General features: G+C 39.0%; 1 protein-coding gene and 1 long non-coding RNA gene across 18 annotated transcripts in view; one reads left to right on the top strand and one right to left on the bottom strand.

The window, feature by feature from the left end:
* The window catches only part of LOC309344680, a 37,278-nt gene extending 34,001 nt beyond the window's left edge, over positions 1 to 3,277 (top strand). Inside the window, exon 3 of the long non-coding RNA XR_014157845.1 lies at positions 3,140 to 3,277. This is a non-coding gene — a long non-coding RNA (uncharacterized lncRNA). The remainder of the gene's footprint in view (positions 1 to 3,139) is intronic.
* Positions 1 to 20,798, bottom strand: part of LRRC7 (leucine rich repeat containing 7) — a 196,784-nt gene that overhangs the window by 150,901 nt on the left and 25,085 nt on the right. The window lies entirely within an intron of this gene.

Below are 20,798 nucleotides of genomic sequence, written 5' to 3'. Positions count from 1 at the left end.
CAGATGGGGCACTGGGATAAAAGGAAATTGTTCTTCTTGCTTGGTTCCCATTTTGCTACTTCAAAAATATTGTGTTCCCCACCATTTAATAATTCATCTGAGCCATACAAATTGTGGTACAAATAAATGCCCTAATACAGCATGATAGGTCGCCCCATGCTTTTAAAACATGCAACAACAAACCTGGAATTTCTTTAAGTTTTAGCATTACCTACTTCCTCTGGTCCATGCCATTTTACTACTCTGCTAATTCCAGAAGAAAAGGAAAAGCATAAAGTAGTTCCATAGTATTGGTTTTTATTCAATTTACTTAATGGGCACTTAATTTGTAGGTTGACATCAATTATAGCAGAGGACAAATGGGAAAGTATAATTTTTCAGGCAATTATTTATTTAAACAGGCTTCTAATTTTAAGGGTAGGAAAGACTTGGGTGTGAGATCATTAGTGTTCTATATCAAGTTTATGCAGTAGATATTTTTAAATGCTTTTCTGCATTTGCCACATCTGCAACCTAGCAATGGTACGGTTGAATGACTGAATTAATTAACTTTATCTTCCCTATGCAGAAGGATTCTTCTGTTTTGAGCATAGGCAAAGTGAACTCTATCCCAATGAAATGAGGTGTGATCATATGAACTGGGTGAATTAAATCAGAATCATTTAAGTGTTGAAAGCAATTTTTAATTCCATACAAATAACTTACAATGTAAAAAGCAGGAGGGAGGGTAAATTGGGGAACACATTAGTATTGCCCAAAGAATTTAGGTCACCCTCTTCAGAAGGATGTGGTCATGCATTACTCTTTCAGAACTATATTTTAACAAATATTGAAATAAAGAATTATGATGGGACCAGCAAACATTATATGCCTAGGACTCTTCCACTCAAAAGTGTGACTTGAGGCTGATCCCTGATCAGTAAAGATCAGTAAAGGGAGACAGGGTAGAAAGAGAAATTCTACCAGACATTTAACCACTTGAAGGATTCTCTGCTTGAGACAAACAGCAGCAAATAAACCCTAGTTTCAGTTGAACAAAGGAATAAAGTCATTCAACATATCTTTCAAACTTTGCACTTTCCATCACATCAACCTGAGTTTGACTTTTCTAAACCACTCCTCAGAAATAATCCTTGAGCAGAAAAAGCTACCCTTTTCAATATGTGCCATGGATCAGATATACAAGTGAATAACATGCTTATTATGCTAAACATGAGCCTAAGCATGTTTCCGCTTGCGTTCAATATGGCTCATTTGCATCTGTCCTGTGGGAAAGAAAAAAGGAGAGGAGCAAATACAACACGAAGGCCTGCTCCAGTTGGCTTTCTCACACCAACACAGGGCCAATGGCCAGTGGGAATGAGAGAGCAACACAGACAGGCAAAGACATCAGGGTTTGCTCTGACTGTGTGGTCCACCTTCTGTCATCACAGGGCTAACTTTACATTTTATATTAACTATTCATTTGAGACTGGTATGATCATCCAAGTTGGATGCTCGTCCAAATTGCCTTTCTTGTGACTAGATTCTGTGCCATTCCTTCAGCTTCTCTTGTATGATGATTCTGTTCTAGGAGCAATGTCTGATGAAGTAAAATTAATGTTCTATAGAAATCTTGTCTTGAGCTAAATGAGTGGCTGCTTTGGACTCCGAACAAAATATTCTGCTTTGGTTGCAGACATAAACCTCTTGCTTCAAAGAACTAAGTAGGGGTTAACTAGTAAAGTGGAATAAATATATATCTGGTTTTCTTAAAGAAGGAATGAATGTCTGACATGTTTATTTTGAAAATTTCAGATGTTTATTTAAAGTGCCTAAGGTGTTGAATTTTTCATCACATTTTCTTTTAGACTTTTTATAGGACCAAAGAGGTAAACAGTGCTCAAAACTATTTTTTCCCAAGTCTGCAAAGAATGTTATTGCACTTGCATAGCATCTATGATGGAATTTTTTTAGCTCAGCAGATTGAGGAAACAAAATAGGCAAGGACTTCATATTCAGCATAAATAAAACTGAATAGCCTGATAGTCTAAGGCATCAGTCTTTTATCCATTTATTTGGAAGTAGTTCTCAATGAACTCAACAGGACTTACTTCTGAGAACAGGATAATGATGCAAGACATTCAGGAAATGTTCCAGGAGGTCCTATTTTCTAAAGAAGGACCATAGCTCAGTGCTGGAGCATCTGTCTTCCATGCGGAAGGTCCCAGTTTCAATCGCTGGCACCTCCAGGAAGGACTGGAAGAGACTCGGTCTGAAACCCTGGAGAGCTGCTACCACATAATTTAGATGATACTGAATTAGATGGACTGATGGGTCTGACTTGAATTAAGGTAGCTTCCTATGTTTCTAAGGCAAGAAGAGGTACAGTATATGTAAAATTTCTTTTCATTTGCAGCTCAATTTTATGGTAGAAAAGAAATTTAGTCACCTAGCACAAATGAATGTTAGATTTCTAATCTTTTAAATTCCAAATTATGACAGATATTAAAGTGCTCATGCTTCAAAACAAAATTAATGTACAATTCAAACAGTCATTCATACAACATGCAACAGTCTTTAATAATATCTAAATAGCATAAGAGTGTATTTCATTCAGAAAACGCAACACAAATACCAGTTTCTTTAAAATACTATTTTCATGAGTGTGTATGAACAAGAAAATATATTTATCTCCAGGGTCAAATCCATGATATGAAGGAAACTGCACCTGATTTACCTATTACATGAGATATCTTGAATTTGTATGCAGACAATGGTGATTATGGTAGGTGAGTCTTGTATTAGGGAAGATTTCCACACACCATAAACTTACATACTTGCACATAAACACTATGTAACTAAATTTTCTCTATATTTACACATCTGAATACAACTTAATCTAAATAAGCACAGGACGGCAGCCTTAGTGTCTGGCTATAAACTTTGTCATATCATTGCATGCACGTGACATGGAGTCACTGGGTTTTATTAAACAGCAGAGAACCACAAGTTTGGCCAGAAAGCATAAACCAATAATCCATATGAGTGTTGACAGCATTTTTAAAAAACCCTTGCAACTGATTTCCATCTTGTTGATGTTTTTCCTGAACAGTAGAAGTGTGTCATCTCTCCCCCACCTCCTCTTATGACTTCTCAGGAGACTCGCTGACATTTGAGTAGAGCTGCTTGAAACAAGCCTGGAAAGACTGTAGTGTCCCCTTCCAACTTGGAGGAAGTTTGTAATTGGCTGCAGGCTGGACTATAAAGCCACAACCACTGCTGGAGTCAAGTTTAGCATGTGAGTGTGGGCTGCTTTTCTCTGCCAACACATTGCTGCTATTCCCTGTCCCCAGGATCTACTGTCCAAGGCAGCCATCTCAATCTCTCAGTGGTAGGGCCAATCCTGTAACTTATCTTAACCTGGTGGAATTAAATGTACTCTCTCTGCCAGAAAATTGTGCCACATGTAGCATCAAGGAAAATGATTTTTATTTCAAGAGAAACCATTTGTGGGGAGGAGGGGTGTTCAGCAAACTTTAAAGGTTTCAAAATATATCGTCCTTTTATTATGTTAACTAAAACAATACCTCCAGGGAAAAGTTACTCTTTTAAAAAGGCTTAAAAAATAATTTTTAGAAAAATGCATATTCATGCAGTAACAATACTCTTTGAAAAGCTAGACTCTGTGCTCTTGGCTAGGTATCTTCATTGTCATAGGTGCCGACTCCATGGGGCCTGAGGGGGCCCGAGCCCCCTCAAAAATTCGTTTGGGGGGGCTCTGCCCCCCCAATAATTTAAGAAAATTATTAGTTATATTATGCTTTGTAAAATCACAAAATTATGTTGGTATTTTTTATTTTCCTTGTTTGACGATAGTTACCTTTTAAAATACATTCAGTAATGAGTTAAAACAAAGCCACTCCCGATCTCTCGACCCATCAACAATCTCGCGGGGCTGGCATCAGCCCCGCGAGAAGCGGGGATTCCCCCTAGCTCATTAATATTCACTGCCCACGGCGGCAGCCAATCGGCTGCCGCAAAGGGCGGGCCCTCACAGGTTCACTTAAGGTCGGGGCAGCCCGGGGCTCGCCCCTTTCGTTCCCCCAGCAGCAGCGGTTTGGAGGTCTTGGGCCCCCCCAATATTTTTTATAAGTCGGTATGGGCCCCCGCCCCCCCAATATTTTTTATAAGTCGGCGCCCCTGTTCATTGTATTTCACACCTAAGTATGAATGATGAAATAGCAGGATTTGATCATGTTTTCAGTAAATTTGGGTTGCTGTTCTTTAAAAGAAAAAAGATATATGCACGTTGGGAAGATTTTGGAAAGTCATAAGAGCATAAGAAGAGCCATCTTGTCTAGTCTATTGTTTTCAAAGTAGCCAACCAGAGACCCACAGAAAGCCCCACATGCAAAATGTGAGTGCAACAGCACTCTTCCCCCATCTGTGATTCTCAGCAACCGGTATTCAGGGATATAATGCAAGAAGAGCTATAGCTCAGTGGCAGAGAATCCGCTTTGCATGCAGAAAGTTCTAGCTTCAATCCCTGGCATCTTCAGGTAGGGTTGGGATCTGAAACCCTGAACAGCTGCTGTCAGTCAGTGTAGACAGTACTCAGCTAGACAGACCAATGGTCAGTTTCAGGGTAAGGCAGCTTCCTGTGTTCCTATTGCCTTCAACTGTAGAGACTGAACATTGACATCCTTACTACTAGCCACTGAGAGCCTTATCTTCCATGAATTTGTCTAACTCTCTTTTAAACCCTCTAAGGTGGCAGCCATCATCACTTCTTGTGGAAGCAAATTCTATACTTTAACCATACACTGTGTGAAGAAGAACTTTGTTTCGTCTGCCCTGAACCTTGCAACATTTGGCTGTATTGGATGTCCCCAAGATCTTGTATTATGACAGAGGGAGAAAAACTCTACCCAGCTGCTCTTTTGGTTGCCTTTTCCTGAACCTTTTCCAGCTCTACACCACCACACACAGTAGTCTGCATATGGTTACATCATATATTTGTTCTTTCCTAATGACCCCTAGCATAGAATTCCCATTTTTTCACATCCGCTGCACACTGTATGTTGACACCTTAATCAAATTATCCACCACATCCCAAAAGTCAGTCCTGGTCAGTCATTGTCAATTCAGACACCATAACTGTATATGTGAAATTATATATGTGCATTACTTTACACTCCTTTACACTGAACTGCATTTGCCACTTTACTGCTATCATGTCCCTGCAGGCCTTGCCAACCGATTTCCCTGCCTGTCTCAGCTTCTCCAGGTCAACTATTTTGGCCTCAAAGGAACTAACCTGTTTCCTGAGAGCTAGGAGCTCACTGCCCCAAGCACACACCCATAATTTCTATCCAGCAGTCAGTCAGTCATACATGTGACTATCATACCTTTAAAAGTTAGTAAATACCAGACTTAACTACTGTAAAATGTTTGCATGGAGAGCTTGTTTATCTGCATACACATGAGTGTTTGTAATTTGCATATTAGAAGTGGTGAAAATGTGAGCAGAAAGAGAGGAACTGAAAACATTATGGAGTCCCAGAACTTCTAGTTCAAACATTGCACCCATATGTATCACTTAGCTAAGGAATAATGCATGGATTCAAAGCCTCAACCACATAAGGAATACTTTGCATTTATATAGCACTTGATTTTTTTGCAGTTCAACTTGATTCACATAATTCCATGTGTGTGATTCTTACAGCCATCCTGTAAAGCAAAACAACATTCTTATGTCTGTATTACACGTGGGTGGCTAAGACAGAAATAATAGATTGTCCAGGACCAACTAGTAAGTGCCTGGTAGAAGCAAGGCTCAACCTGTATTATTATTATTATTATTATTACTATTATTATTATTATTATTATTATTATTATTATTATTAGAATGAATTATTATTTATTATTGGTATTTCATTCCTATCTATTCCTATTTATCTTTTTATAAAAAGAATATACTCAAGGCAATATACTCAAGGCAAACAGATACATAATAAACCCAGGTATGAAACATCAATTAAGCACAGCCTCCCTGAACTTAAAAAACAAAATTATTCCTGATCCTCAGTTCAGTACAGCTAAGCTATGGTGAAGATGGTCTCAAATAATTTGTGAAGTGTGACTAGATAAGTTAGTTCTAAACATGGGGGGGGGGTTACATCAAGAGTGGCTGTTCCCCTCTTAATGTGGGCACTGTGAGAGCAAGCACAGAAGAGTAGAATACCTACATTGGAGTCACATAGTGGACATACAAAAACAGCTTGAAAACAAAGCTTTGGCTTTGTGTCTTGGCCAGACTACATCTCCAAAAAGACCTGGAACTTTAAAGATCCAGGACCACAATCTTTCGCCCCAAGAGGTTTGGATCCTCTGTATATAGTGCAAAACCTTTAAAATAAAATAAAATAACCCTCTTTCCATGAATTAAACTGCAATAAACTAAGGGAGTACACAAAAGGTCAAAGTCAAAGGTCAAAGTCATTTATAAAGAGCTCATATCCATTACACAGTTATGTGATACATCAGAATAAAATGTCAGTAAATATTGGATAGCATGCATGCATTTGCCTATGGGCTTTTTGAGAGGTCACAAAAGGTGAGATGCTGGCCAGAGACTGTAATATTTGGAAGGCAAATGGAAAATAATGATAGCATGGACTGAGTCCTCCCTTGTCTTATGTCAATAGGAAGGTCTAGAAATTTCGTGATAAGTCAACCAGGAAATTCCTGTGTGAAATCTGGCAGAAATGCAAAAGTCTAATTTCAGTCAAAGGGCAACAGACAGTCCCAGGGAAGTGTGGCGAAGGATGCAGAATTGTAGAAGCATGCACCAAACAAGCTGCCGGGGAATGTCAAGCAATTCAATCCTACAATTAGTTTCCATGACACTACTTCTACATGCAGTAAACTGATAAGTGTCATTTTGTTGTCTGCAGCAGAACTGTTATCATGGATTATTCCTTCATATGATCTCACTCTGCAAACCAGAAAAGGAAGGAAGCAATATGGAATATGTCCATCTGGGACATAGGTAATCAAAGAAACCAGCTTATTCAGAAGAAAAGCTGCTTGTGTGAACTGGTGCCACAAGATGTGAAAGTACAAAACCACTTATAAAAACAAAGTTCAAACAATAAATATTGTTAAGCATCTAGACAGACAGTAAAGAAGAAGAAAGCACAGAATACCACACTATCAAAGTTTCCCAAGTAGCAAGTTATGGTGAGTGCATTAAAAGTGCCTGTAACAGAAAGTGAACACTTAAGGAATCAGGAGGAAATGGTAACAAAACTGAGGAGAGGCAGGGGGAGAGAGATAGATAAAATCCATTTGTTAAAAAATTGCATGCACAACATATATAAAGGACAAGTAGCCTTGAATTCGGCTAAAAGACTGATAAAATATTAATGCACTTTCTGAAACTGTGTCCTTAAGAGAGAAGTGTATCTTTTAAAAGGGAAATAATACAAGCTGCACACATGTTTTTCCAAGAAATGCAGTACTCAGAGACAGCCACTGCGGATAGAGAAGTGCTGTATCACTTTGAATTGTGTTAAGTATATTAGAAAGACTGTATAAAAGCAAAAAATGAAATACTCATTGCATGAAGAATTTCATGTTGCTGACATGACAGCAAAGGCAAAGCTGCAGGAAAAGTTTTCTTATTATGTGTGATGGTTCTTGCATTAAATAAATATCCCTTTTCACATAGGAGTCCCCTTTCATCCACATATGTGGATAAAATTCAAACAGGAGAAGCCTTTTTACTTTTTTAAAAAATATATAATTTTTATTTATTTTCCATTTAATATTATACATTCACATCATTATTATCCACTTCACCGCTTTGGCTCTTTAGAGCCTTTTTACTTCTAATCTTCCCTTTCTCTCCCAGGTGGCCGCTTGACATTTCAGCTCATAACAGGGCTTCTGGGTGATGTGGTCACTAGATGTTTGCCAATTTGATTAACAGGCTTATCCAAAACAGGGGAACTGTGTATAAGTGGGAACTCCACACAAGGTAGCAACTGTCTCGTTCTGAAAGTTTAAGTGGTAAATGTTTCTCTGGAATTTGCATGCATGTATTTGGAACCATGAGATAATTTGTAGGGGGGAAATGTAACATTCACTTAAAGGTAAAGGGACCCCTGACCATTAGGTCCAGTCATGGCCGACTCTGGGGTTGCGGCGCTCATCTCGCTTTTTTGGCCGAGGGAGCCAGTGTACAGCTTCTGGGTCATGTGGCCAGCATGACTAAGCCGCTTCTGGCGAACCAGAGCAGCGCACGGAAATGCCGTTTACCTTCCCGCCGGAGTGGTACCTATTTATTTACTTGCACTTTGAGGTGCTTTTGAACTGCTAGGTTGGCAGGAGCAGGGACCGAGCAACAGGAGCTCACCCCGTCACAGGGATTCAAACTGCTGACCTTCTGATCGGCAAGTCCTAGGCTCTGTGGTTTAACCCACAGCGCCAACCGTGTCCCTAACATTCACTTAAGGTAAAGGTAAAGGTACCCCTGCCCGTACGGGCCAGTCTTGACAGACTCTGGGGTTGTGCGCCCATCTCACTCAAGAGGCCAGGGGCCAGCGCTGTCCGAAGACACTTCCGGGTCACGTGGCCAGCGTGACATCGCTGCTCTGGCGAGCCAGAGCTGCACACGGAAACGCCGTTTACCTTCCCGCTGGTAAGCGGTCCCTATTTATCTACTTGCACCCGGAGGTGCTTTCGAACTGCTAGGTTGGCAGGCGCTGGGACCGAGCAGCGGGAGCGCACCCCGCCGCAGGGATTCGAACCGCCGACCTTTCGATCAGCAAGTCCTAGGCGCTGAGGCTTTAACCCACAGCGCCACCTGCGTCCCCAACATTCACTTAGCTTCATGTTAATACAGTAAATATTTGAAACTGAAACCAAAAAGGAATCCAAGAGCTATTTTATTTCAAAGAAGATGTGAGAAGACTGCAGAAATAATTCTCACATTATATCTGGAGTTAACACAAGCAGGATAGTTGGTAAGACCAAGATCTAAAATTAGCGAAATCAGGACAACTAAGAAGACATAGATGAGTCAGCTAAGGCACAAACTACATTACAGGAGACAGCATACAGAAGACATGAGTATGTCTAGCCTCGAATACTTTCTCTTTCCCCACCCTCTTGAGGCCAAGGTGGAAAGACTGGAAGCTGCCACTTTCATTTAACTACAGTTAAATGATTATTGTTATACCACAATCCCCAATTTGGATGACATGGGAGAGTGTAGTTAACTAAATGCAGAAACAAAATGCTCTGGCATGTTAGGGGTGGCATGGAAAGTGCATGAGCCCAAGAAAAAGCTAGGTTCATTCATGTAGTGCTAAACCATGGTCTGGTGTTACAGCCAACAATACCACTTTGGCATTGTTAGATCATTTCTCCCCAGGAAAGTATAGCAGAAAAATACACTTCATTACCACTCCATCATCCAAGTAAGTCACAAATATATATTACTAAAAGGCAGCGGGGCAGGAAAAAGAGGGAGATCTGCCAATACCCAATATTATTCCTGCATGAGGTGGAACATTTTAACTTGTATCCTACATACCAGTACATTTAAAATTGGGGAAACTGGAAGAGATAGAAAAATAAGGCATGCTGGAGTTTTGCTTGAAAGTTAACTACTCTAAACTATTAAGTTTACTAAGTTTTTAAAACAAAACAAAGTAGCTAAGAATGAACCATCCTCATATACTGAGCTTGAAAATGACTACCTAACATGCTGAGACAAAATCAAATGAGCAGACTCATCAGTTTGCCAAAGAAATCTTTAGCTATTGCCATGAAAGTATTTGTTATTGTGATATTTTTAAACGTTTTAATTTGCATATTTTTAAATTTTCTGTACTTGGACCTTACTACAAACTGTTTTGAACAGTGTTTAATGATTAACAATGCAATCTTATGCATCTATCTTCAGAAATAAGTCCTACTGTGTCCAATGTGGTTTACTTCTTAGTAAGAGTGTCCAGGATTGCTGCCTCAATATATAAAATGGAGCAGCTGATGTGAAATTTAAAATGACAACATGAACTTAAAATGCTTAACATTATTGTTACTATTATTACTATGAGTCTGTAACCATGTTTTAATCAGATTGGGAGAGATGAGTAGACGTCTAAGCTTTTATATAATTGGGGCAGCCACTGAAAGAGAGAGACAGTTTTTTCCATCTACTCATCCTGCTTTATGTAAGACATAAGGAAAGCTACACTACCAAGCCGAGAAGATGAAAGTCTTAAAAACACTATTATCCTAAATCAGTGTTTTTGATTAATTTGAATTTATCCAGGACAGGTCAAACACTTGCTCTAAATATAATTTAATTCAGGTTAATGAGAACCAGTAAGGTTACAATGATCTTGTCATGCTCAATACAGAAAAAGGGCTTATTTCAGTTAATTGTGTTTAATGCTCTCAGGCCAGATTCTTTGCACAAGGGACTTAGATCAGTCTACAATCAGAATGATTTGATGCTACCAGATTTCCTACATTGCCTGAAGATTTGTACTTACTTTGACCATTACCCAAAATGTAAGGAAAAGAGGAACCCACCATTCCTTAGTGCCCTTGATTATAATTCATCCTGTAAGATATTTTTATTATTCCTTGTATTCAATCCGTGAATAGGAAACTATTTGACAATGGAACCTTAGAAACAGAAAACTGCTGAAATTTTGTTTGCATGGCCATGCGCGAACTCCTATAGTAGGGTGTGTAATCTGTATCATTAATTAACTTGATTCTATTTACTTCACTGTACCAGCAGAGTACTATGACTGAACAGCCTTATCCTATAGGTCTGCTAGAGTTCAAACATAAAAGCTTCCAGTAACACTTTGTTTAAGCTTGCATTTAACCAGCAGAATGAATGAAGTGTTGGATAACTGATTTACACACACACACACGTTTAATTAATTCCCATCACAGAGGGGAAACATATATTGTAGTAAAGGCATAGGACTTTCACAGTCCTGAGAAAGTCAAGCTTTCAAAGAATTTACATTCCTGATAATATTTCTGTGTCACTTTTCTGCTTGAACCATTTCTACACAACATACCTTAATGGAAATATCATTACTGAAACCGTCACCAAAATAATCTTCTGGCAAGAAAAGGATTACCTGGCCCAGCGATTTAGTGCCATTTGGGCCCACCTTATAAAAAAGTCCATTTCCAATTCTTGAACTCCTAGCAACTCATACCACGATGCAACACTTATGTGCAATAAAATATCAATTTTAGAATATTTACATAAATTCTATGGCCCCAAATGGGTCATACATGCTTAGTAAACATATGCTGGTTTACACAGTCATATATTGGTTCCATTAAAACCAGGTGATTATCAGTTTCTTTATTGCTTTCCTTTAATTAAAATTTGAACAAAAATTATCTTGTAATTACACACTGCTCATTAACAATCAGATATCACACAATATATGTAAAAAAAAACTCTTCACGTGCATTTTAAATCAAAGTAACCTTGTCTGAAGAGCTCTTATTTATTCTGCAATATCATTACATACAAGATGAAGAACTATAAAACATTTCACTATTCACTGTAAGGCAGCTTACAGTTAAAATAGAAGCAGCTATACCACTGGGCTGAACTTCACCGCATGTAATGCTCTGAAGGAAAATGTTATGAAAATGATATATAGATGGTACATGACCCCAGTTAAACTTGCCAAAATATACCATTCGTCTGATAATAAATGTTGGAAATGTAAAGAAAATGAAGGAACATTCTTTCACCTCTGGTGGACATGCCCTAAGGTGAAGGTCTTCTGGGAAATGATATATAATGAGCTGAAAAAGGTATTTAAGTATACCTTCACAAAGAAACCAGAGGCCTTTCTTCTGGGCATTGTCGGCCAGAAGGTGTTAAAGAAGGATCGAACATTTTTCATGTATGCAACAACGGCAGCAAGGATTCTCATCGCAAAAAACTGGAAAACTCAAGATCTACCCACACTGGAAGAGTGGCAGATGCAGCTGATGGACTATATGCAACTGGCCGAGATGACCGGCAGAATCCGTGATCTGGGAGAAGAGAAGTTGGAGGAAGACTGGGAGAAATTCAAGATGTATTTACAAAAACATTGTAATTTGGTTGAATGTTAAGAAGGATGCTAGATTATAAAAAACTGGTCACCACTAAACTAGATTTAAATTTGATGATAAGTGAGATTAAAGAAAATATAAAACTTTTTGGAAGAAGCGCTAGATTATATGTGTGAGTGGACATGAGATTGTAAACAAGTTGATAATTTGTTTGGAAAAAAATTTTTAACGATGTAAATGGGAGCGGGAGACGTGAGGGAGCCCAAAGAAGTGATGAAATTGTTGTGAAAGAAGTAAGATTGTTTATTATGTTTTATATTTAAAAACCTTAATAAATATTTATAAAAAAAAAAAAATAGAAGCAGCTATAATCATGGGGGAAATCAATCATTAAAAAATGATTAAACATAACATAGATCTATTAAAACACACAGAACACTACAATAAAAACATCACAACACCAGCCCATTCCTTAAAAAGAGTCAATTCGAACACATCTGTTGGAACAAGAAGTCTTCACCCGTCGATGGAAGGACAACGAGGGAAGCCAGACTAATCTCTCTAGGAAGAGGGTTTCAGAGTTTGGGGGCAGCCGATGAAAGTAAAGTTGGACAAAGATATATCTTCCTTTCACATTCTTCCGCAACTCCCAGAATCAATGTTAATTAAAAGGGATGAAACACCTTGGAAAATCTGGTTACTTCTGAATCTATCCGTTTACAAATCTTCAGTTGTGTGGCTAGCAGACCTTCAAAGTCTGTCAGAAAAGAGGAGCTGAGCCAGTAACTTGTCAAGGTATTCTGCCAGGAGATGAGCCTGATTAACTATAAGTGCTGACTCAGAGGTGTTAAAGATCTCCTTTTTAACATTAGTCTTTTCCTATCCCAATTTCCAATTAGTTCCTGATTGCTACAGTGGTTTAATCCTGAAACCTGCTGAGCTATCTCTTTTTTCAAAATCTGCTTTTAATGCTAATCTGCACTGTAGTACTGACAAGCGCTCTCAAGTTCTGTGTTAATTTTATTCATAAATACAGTGGCCTAGACCAAGGTCAGTATATAATGAAGCAAGTAACATGTTCAGCAGCAAACAAAATTCAGCAGTTTTAAAGAGAAAGCTCTTACTTGTTTGCCATAAAAAACTAAACATATTCTGTTCCTTTGCTTTGATAAATCAGCATATTACAAGAAAAAGTAGCCTTGGGACAATTTATTCAATGAGTAGTCTACCTTCTGGAGCCAGGCCAAGGCATTTTCTGTCTCAGGTTAATGGCAAGATACCCTCCCCACATTATGTAAGACAAATGGAATACCGGTTGAACCTTACTTCAACATTGCTGATGGAACAGCATCCTCCTCTGTACCCAAAGGCAGCAAGCTATCTTAGCAGGCTGACAGCAAAGTGGAAAATAGTACAAATCTAAACTTTCCAATTCAGCTCTGATATTCACATGTGCCAAAATGGCACAATACTTGCAACTAGTCAACAGGTGTACCAGGCTTAGTAACAGAGATTATTTTTACAGAAGCAGTTTCCAAATCTATGGTCATTAGCTGAAATTCAGTCAATGAAAAGGATGGGAGGTAGGAAGTCAGATGACTTAAGGGGCACACAAAATATACCCCAAGATATAGGAAACAGAAGAATCTGGCATGACTCCCTGACTATCATGCCGGAAAGATAAAGCAGAGAGTTTGATACCTGAGGCACCACCGTTTTAAGAAACTGTTCAGGACTACAGAGCTTAGGCAATAACTACTACTGTAAATAGGAGTGTCTTCAAATGCCAGCAGACAGCCAATACTGTCTCTTGTATTCTAGAGTTCCCAAATACTGGTGCTATGAGTGAAAAAGCCCACCTCTGCATTACCCCAAGGTAACCATCATCAGGGCATGGGAACACTAACTAGGTTCCATTTGTTGATATTAATGCCCTTATCAAGCAGTAATTACAAAAGCAAACAGCAGCTGTTCAAAATAAAATCCAGTACAACACTTTAAATAAATAATAAATGTAATTAAAACAATAAGTGATATAAAGTAATAGAATCCCAGCACAGCTTTACAAAGCCCATTTAAAACAAAATAAAACATGGACCATGTCCCCATCTTTAGTGCCTGCCAATCTATCGATGGCAGGTCTATGAGCAGGGACTCTGACACCAATCCTAAAGGCTAGGCAGGTTCGTAACCAATCCTTCAGATGGCCTGGTCCCAAACTCCTTAGGGCTTTAAAAGGTCAATACCATACTTTATATTTGGCTCAGAAACAACAAGGCAGACAACTTGCCTGTGTTCCGAATGCTTAACAGCAGCAAGAATCATGTATCATGTACGAACGAGTTGTAGGTTCCAACCTATTTTCCAAGGCAGCCCGTGTAGGGCATGTCACAATATTCTAGATGTAACCATTGTCTGTTGGCATCTGTCTTGGCAGACAGTGGAGGAGTGCGCCTTTGGGGGTGAGGTCAAGCTGTTAGATGGTTGTAGCCGTGGGCATAGCCAAGAGAGGCCAGGAAGGGACAGCTGCTCCTCTCTAAATGAATACAAATCTGAGGTTCTGCCTCCGCCCTAACAAAAATCCTGCCTATGCCCATTGTTGTAGCTCCTGCTGTGGCTGTTGAGACTGAAGTGGGAGAGACAATCTATGTTGCATCTGGGGCAGATGAAGGAGTCTAGTTGTACTGCTGCAGATGCACCATGGCGTTTCTTCTCTCTGTGCTCCTCCCAGCAGTCATTTCTCCTCTGGTATGGAAACACAACTTGACTGTCTCCAGGCACTGTGGTTGTCTGCAGGGATTCCCACATGGCAGGGTTGATGTTGCCAGCCTTCATGTAATGTTTGCAGACATCTTTGTAACTCAGAGTTTGTCTGCCAATTGGCGTGGTGCCAGAAGCCAGCTCCCCATAGAGCATGTCCTTGGAGATTCGGCCATCTTCCATTCTGTGGACATGACCAAGCCAGTGTAGACGTTGTTGAGACAAGAGTGTGAACTTGCTGGGACATATATATAGCAGGACATATGTAACTGAGGCCTGGGCCGCTTTCTCCAGATAGGGCATATCAGCAAGGAAATGTTTCAGCTGTCTTCTGAGGTATAATGAATAGTATTCAATCTGCAGGTTTGGCCTAGAAGGTTATCAAGTTGGCAATCTGGGTATCTGCTACTATGATGGGTGTGAAGTTGGATTTTTGATGTAGGCAATTTGGACTTTTGCTAGCTTCAATTTTGGGCCTATGCAAACAGGAAATGTTCCCATGCACGTGAAGAGGATACTATTGAGACAAACCTGGATTTCAGATATGCTACTATCGCAATCCAATGTCATTCTAGCTCCTGTGGAATATGACTGCTTCAACACTCCATGTGTACTGTCTCAGTGCCAAGAGGGAAAAGGCAGTTTGGTGGAGAAGCAAAGGAGAAGGCAATTTGGGGTGTAGAAGTCAACTGCAGAGAAGGCCTAGAAGAACTCAGAAGACCAAATAGGCAAAGGATTACAATTAGAAGAAAAGATTACAATTCAGAAAAGATTTAAACAGCAGAAATCCAAAGAGGCACCTCCTTCTCTCAGGCATCACCCTTTTTCCTATTCTTGCTTGTTATAATGATCCCTAGCCCAGGTCCTTTGCATGTGTAAGTATTCCTTCCTTGGTGTGTGGGGGAGGATTAGGGTTACTGTGCTAGTAGGATAATTATTTCACTCAAATCTCTGTTTCCAAGACTTCTCTTCACAAAGAAGAGAAAGTCCTAAGCTGTTTAATACTTGATTAGGAGATAAGGCTTTGAACTTTCATTTTTGGTCTAGTTGTTTATCCTGGTATCCTTGCATTCTCCTTTCACAAAGAAAAGTTTCCATGCTGTGTGTCTCAGGCATAATCAACCCTGGCATACACATAAAGTTCACAATCTAGCGTGGATGCACTGTTCAAGAACTAAAACCTGCATCCAGCATATTAAAGCAGCAACACTTGAGCTCATCAGCATATATTAGCAAACAGCCGCACATGTTTGTTCTTTTAATGCAATAAAATGAGACAAAAACAGTTTTTTTTATTTAATAAAGCTATGAAGCAGGCCTATTGACCATGATGACAACCCAGTTAGCAGTAACGATTTCACAACATCACATTGGAAAAAGCAAATAGCCATTCTGTCATGATCACTTTTACATTCTAAAAATTTCCATAATACATTAACTATAAAAGACACATTTTTTATCCTAGAGCTTCAATGCATATTATATATTAAATGTTGCTCTGGCACAAGCCCTAGGATTTAGGTAGCAGGAGGATTGCTTTAGTTTCCATGCTGCTGTATTTGGCACAAAAATAACTTTGAATGTTTAGCGATCAGCCTCAGGGCAAATCTTCCACTTACAATATTATCCACTTAAAGGACTGGTTGGATTTCATAATTCAAGGATCAAGCCTCTGCAACATGCAGTATTATGCTTTGTTTGTAGAAAAACAAAGAACATTTTTTTCTGTCTGTGTGTTTACTACTACAACTATGACATGGGAATCTACTTGTATAATCTAACACTACAGGGTGACAATCAGAACAAGCCTCTGTTATGAGAATGTTTTAACATTCCACATCCTTATTTTGGCCATCATAATTTTAATTTGAGATGGTTGAGTGAAGAAAAAAAAGAAATAGGCTGTTACCTTAACATGACCAGATTAGACAAGTAGGGAGTAAAAAACAGTCTGCACCCAGTGTTTGCCCCGGTTGTAAAAATAGACAGCTACAGTGAACAGATTACCTGCTCAACGGAAGTGACTAACTTAAAAAAGTTGGCAGTTAGATATTCAACTAAACGTTTTCTATATACTACGGATGACTAGGCTATATGAAGAAAAAGCAAGATATAATAGCAGGGTATCTGACACAAAGGCTGTCTTGCATATCCCTTAGATATGCTACATACTACAAAAGGAAGAATTAACACATTAGAGATAAAGAAAAAAGAGAGGATACTGTATATATTTTAATTTCATAGATTTCTATAATACACTCACATTTGAGTACGCCATACCTTTTAGGGTCAGGGTCTTTTACTCACATGCACAATATAAAATAAAAATAAAAATATAGAAAATGTTATATGAAGGTATCTATACAATGGAAAGTTAACAATATTACATTACAACTCTTCAACAAGGCTTCTTGTCACCTTTATCCTAGTGTAAAGTGATTCACTTCAGATGGGGGAGTGCTAACTTATGGAGTCTAAGTGGACAGTGTCTGACCAAGAAACAGACCTTGGAGTTGCAGTGGATAGCTGGATGAAAATGTCAATGCAGTGTGTGGCACATCTGAAAAAGTCCAATTCTATCTTAGGGCTCATTAGGAAACTTGGTTGCCTTTAAAAGGACAAATTAATGAAAGAATGAGTCATCAATGGCTACTATATAAAATGGTTATGACGACTGTGTACTACCTATATCATCTGAGGCAGAAATGCCTCTCAGTAAAATGGTAAAGCTAAAGGACCCTGGACGGATAAGTCCAGTCAAAGACGACTATCGGGTGCTGCACTCATCTAGCATTTTAGGCCAAGGGAGCTGGCGTTTGTCCACAGACAGCTTTCCAGGCCATGTTCCCAGCATGACTAAACCACTTCTGGCACAACAGGACACCGTGACGAGTGCCAGAGTGCAAACAAACACTCTTTACCTTCCAGCCGCAGAGGTACCTATTTATCTACTTGTACTGGTATGCTTTCAAACTCTAGGTTGGCAGGAGCTGGGGCAGAGCAATGGGAGCTCACCCTGTTGTGCAAATTCAAACCACTGACCTTCTGATAGGCAAGCCCAAGAGGCACAGCACCACCTGATCCCCTGCCTCTCAGTACTAGTTGTTGGAGAGACAAGTGGAAAAGGTACTGCTATGCTCATATCCTGCTTGCCGACTTCCCATAAGTTTCTGGTGGGACAGTGTGAGTTAGATGAGCCTTTGGTCTGATGCGGGAGGACAAGTCAAATAGCTCAGTTGGTTAGAGCATGGCGCTGATAATGCCAAGGTTGCAGGTTTGATCCCCATATGGGACAACTGCATATTCCTGCACTGCAGGGAGTTGGACTAGATGATCCTCAGGGTCTTTTCCAACTCTTCTGATTCTATGACTCTTATGTTCCTAGAGCACAAATGTAGTACTGCAGAAGAAAGAAGCTAGGGAGAGGCTGCAACAGGACTGAGATGCTAAATTGAGGGAGACAAGTTAGCATGTATTGGCTTGGTTAGGTTTAGGGTTGATTTGAGATAATATTGATTTTAGTAGCAGTGTTGTTTTTTGTTCTTATGGATAACTTTTTAAAATAAGGAGGGTTTTTTTCTGGAACATCTTTTCAAAACTGTTGGCCTTAAGTAAAATTTGTGTTTGTTTTGCTTTAAATGTCTCTGAAGCCTTATACCTCACGACAAACAATTGTCTTGCTGCTCTACCCAGCATAGAGAGACCCTATGTGAGTGTTGGCTTAATCTCTTTAAATTGATGACACATTGTTCTAATCCAGCAATATAAGTTTGGCTGGCACCTACAATGTGGACTAGCCTCCCCAAAGAGTTGCTCCTACTTTTTAAAAAAGGTTTTCAAAATGAGTTAAGTTTCTGCAGGCATTCATAAAGCTATAGCCTTTAAGCATTTCTGTCTTATTGCTGCTTTTTAACCAAAATGGATTGTTTTATTTGATATATTATCTTCTTATTGTAACTGCATTTTGTTGTGAACCACCTCAATATAAAAAGTCAGTACACAAATTATAGATATATATATAACAAAAACAAAACTGCCACTATTTCATGTTTGCTATAATGTTCTTACACATTCACAAATATCTGACTGCCAGAAAATGAAAGTAATCAATAAGAAATAGCCAACTGGCAGGAGGAATATGTATTAAGAAACAATTTATTCAGATCTTTCAAGACTTTTAAAATGATTACTGCACTAATTATGATAATTTCAAATCAATCTTGGCTCGGAAACCGAAAAGGACAACAGTAAGAAAGATAGAGTCAACTACACTGTAAGTTCCACAGGGTCTATTATAATAGATGGATGGGTGGGGAAAACAAGAAAGTAAAAAATGAACAGCTAGCCTTTAGCAATATATCATTATTAACTGTATAAATACAAATATTGACTGAATATGTAAGCATAAAGGCACTAATCATTCAGATGTGAACTTCAAATAAAAAGGATAGGCTACTAATATACATTTATGCTGATATTACAACAAAATGACACGAAGAACTGAGATCCTGGATCACCAAAAATAGAAACTGGCATGAAGCTTTTGTACTAAGAATGTAGCCCCTTGGCCTCTCAACAAACATTAACCTTAAAAGAGGCAGTTCTGCCAATGCCTCAAGGCTGTGAAAAGATGTACATATGATGAATGCTATATATTCTAAGTGAAGGCAGAGGTACAAATGCAAATGAGAACCTTGCCCTTTTAACTACACTCCCAGAGGCTTAGTAAGAGCCATGGACAAACAAGTAACCCTGTGGAAAAAATAGCAATTATTATGCTCTTTATAAAAACATAGTGATTTACTTATTTTTAACTGACTGACTCTTTAGAAAAGGCAACCTGGAAAAAAAATCCTGCTATGTATGAACATTGCTTTGAACATATTCTTCCCATTAACATACTTGGCTTCAACAAAACAAACAACAAAGCATCCCAACCCCAAGAGGTAACTCTACCAATTCTAGCTTCTAATACCATAAATATCTGGCCATGTTATCTTAGCTAGGCAAATAAGTTCATCAAGTCCTAAAAACAGACTTCTCAAACATTTAATCCTGTTGAATATGATCACCACAAATTTACACTGTTCTGGAGTTTTCAATCTGGCACCAAACTTCAATTTCTGCTGAAAAGCTGACGGCATTGACATTAAACATATTACTTGGGACTTGAAAGGTGGGAAGAACAGCAATTACAGAGCACCAATTACAGGAGCATCACAATTGAACATGGTAACATTTGAAACAGTGTGAAATTGGTTGTTCAAGAAAGTCCCGAAGGAAGAACTCTGTTTCAAAGGAAGTAACGTTAAGGTTTTCTTGCCCTTAGTTGAGATTTGCCTCTTGGGTATACAAATATACACATCCATTTGTGCAGAGGTTTAAGTTGCATGCTGTCAATGTATCTTCTTTAGAATTTCAGCTGATTTTGGAAATATTGTAGTCTTATAGACATGTTGACTTAATGGCTTGTATCTCAGAGAAGGTGACAATAGCAGATGGAATGTGCCACAGTCAGCTACTGGATACTCTTAGTGATGTAATTAGAAATAACATCTTTTTCCTACCCACTCTGATGCATACAATATTTTATTAACTTTAAAAATGAAAGATTCCCCTAATAATTTAGTTGCTCTGTCTCCCATTACTATGCAAACAATGTGCAATGTATCCAATCAAGCAATATTTTGGCAAGAGGTAATAGGCTAACCCTTCTATCTTCTTACTTTTTCAAAGCTTCCCTTGCTGGAAACATAACATCTGTGTACAGTACTGAAGTTCTCAGCACATGTAAGCATGTGTTATTTTCATACACCCTACATTCACCTCTTCACAGGACCAGTTCTACCATTAGGAAGATTAGCAGGTAGCTATTCGGGCACTGGATGCTGAGGTTGGGGAGCAATTCATCCCAAGTTGTCCCGCGCCCGCCCCCC

The sequence above is a fragment of the Podarcis erhardii genome, assembly GCF_964252035.2.
Source record: "Podarcis erhardii genome assembly, chromosome: 6".
Taxonomy (NCBI): domain Eukaryota; kingdom Metazoa; phylum Chordata; class Lepidosauria; order Squamata; family Lacertidae; genus Podarcis; species Podarcis erhardii.
The sequence above is the reverse complement of the archived record's forward strand: the minus strand, read 5'-3'. Positions and strand labels throughout refer to the sequence as shown.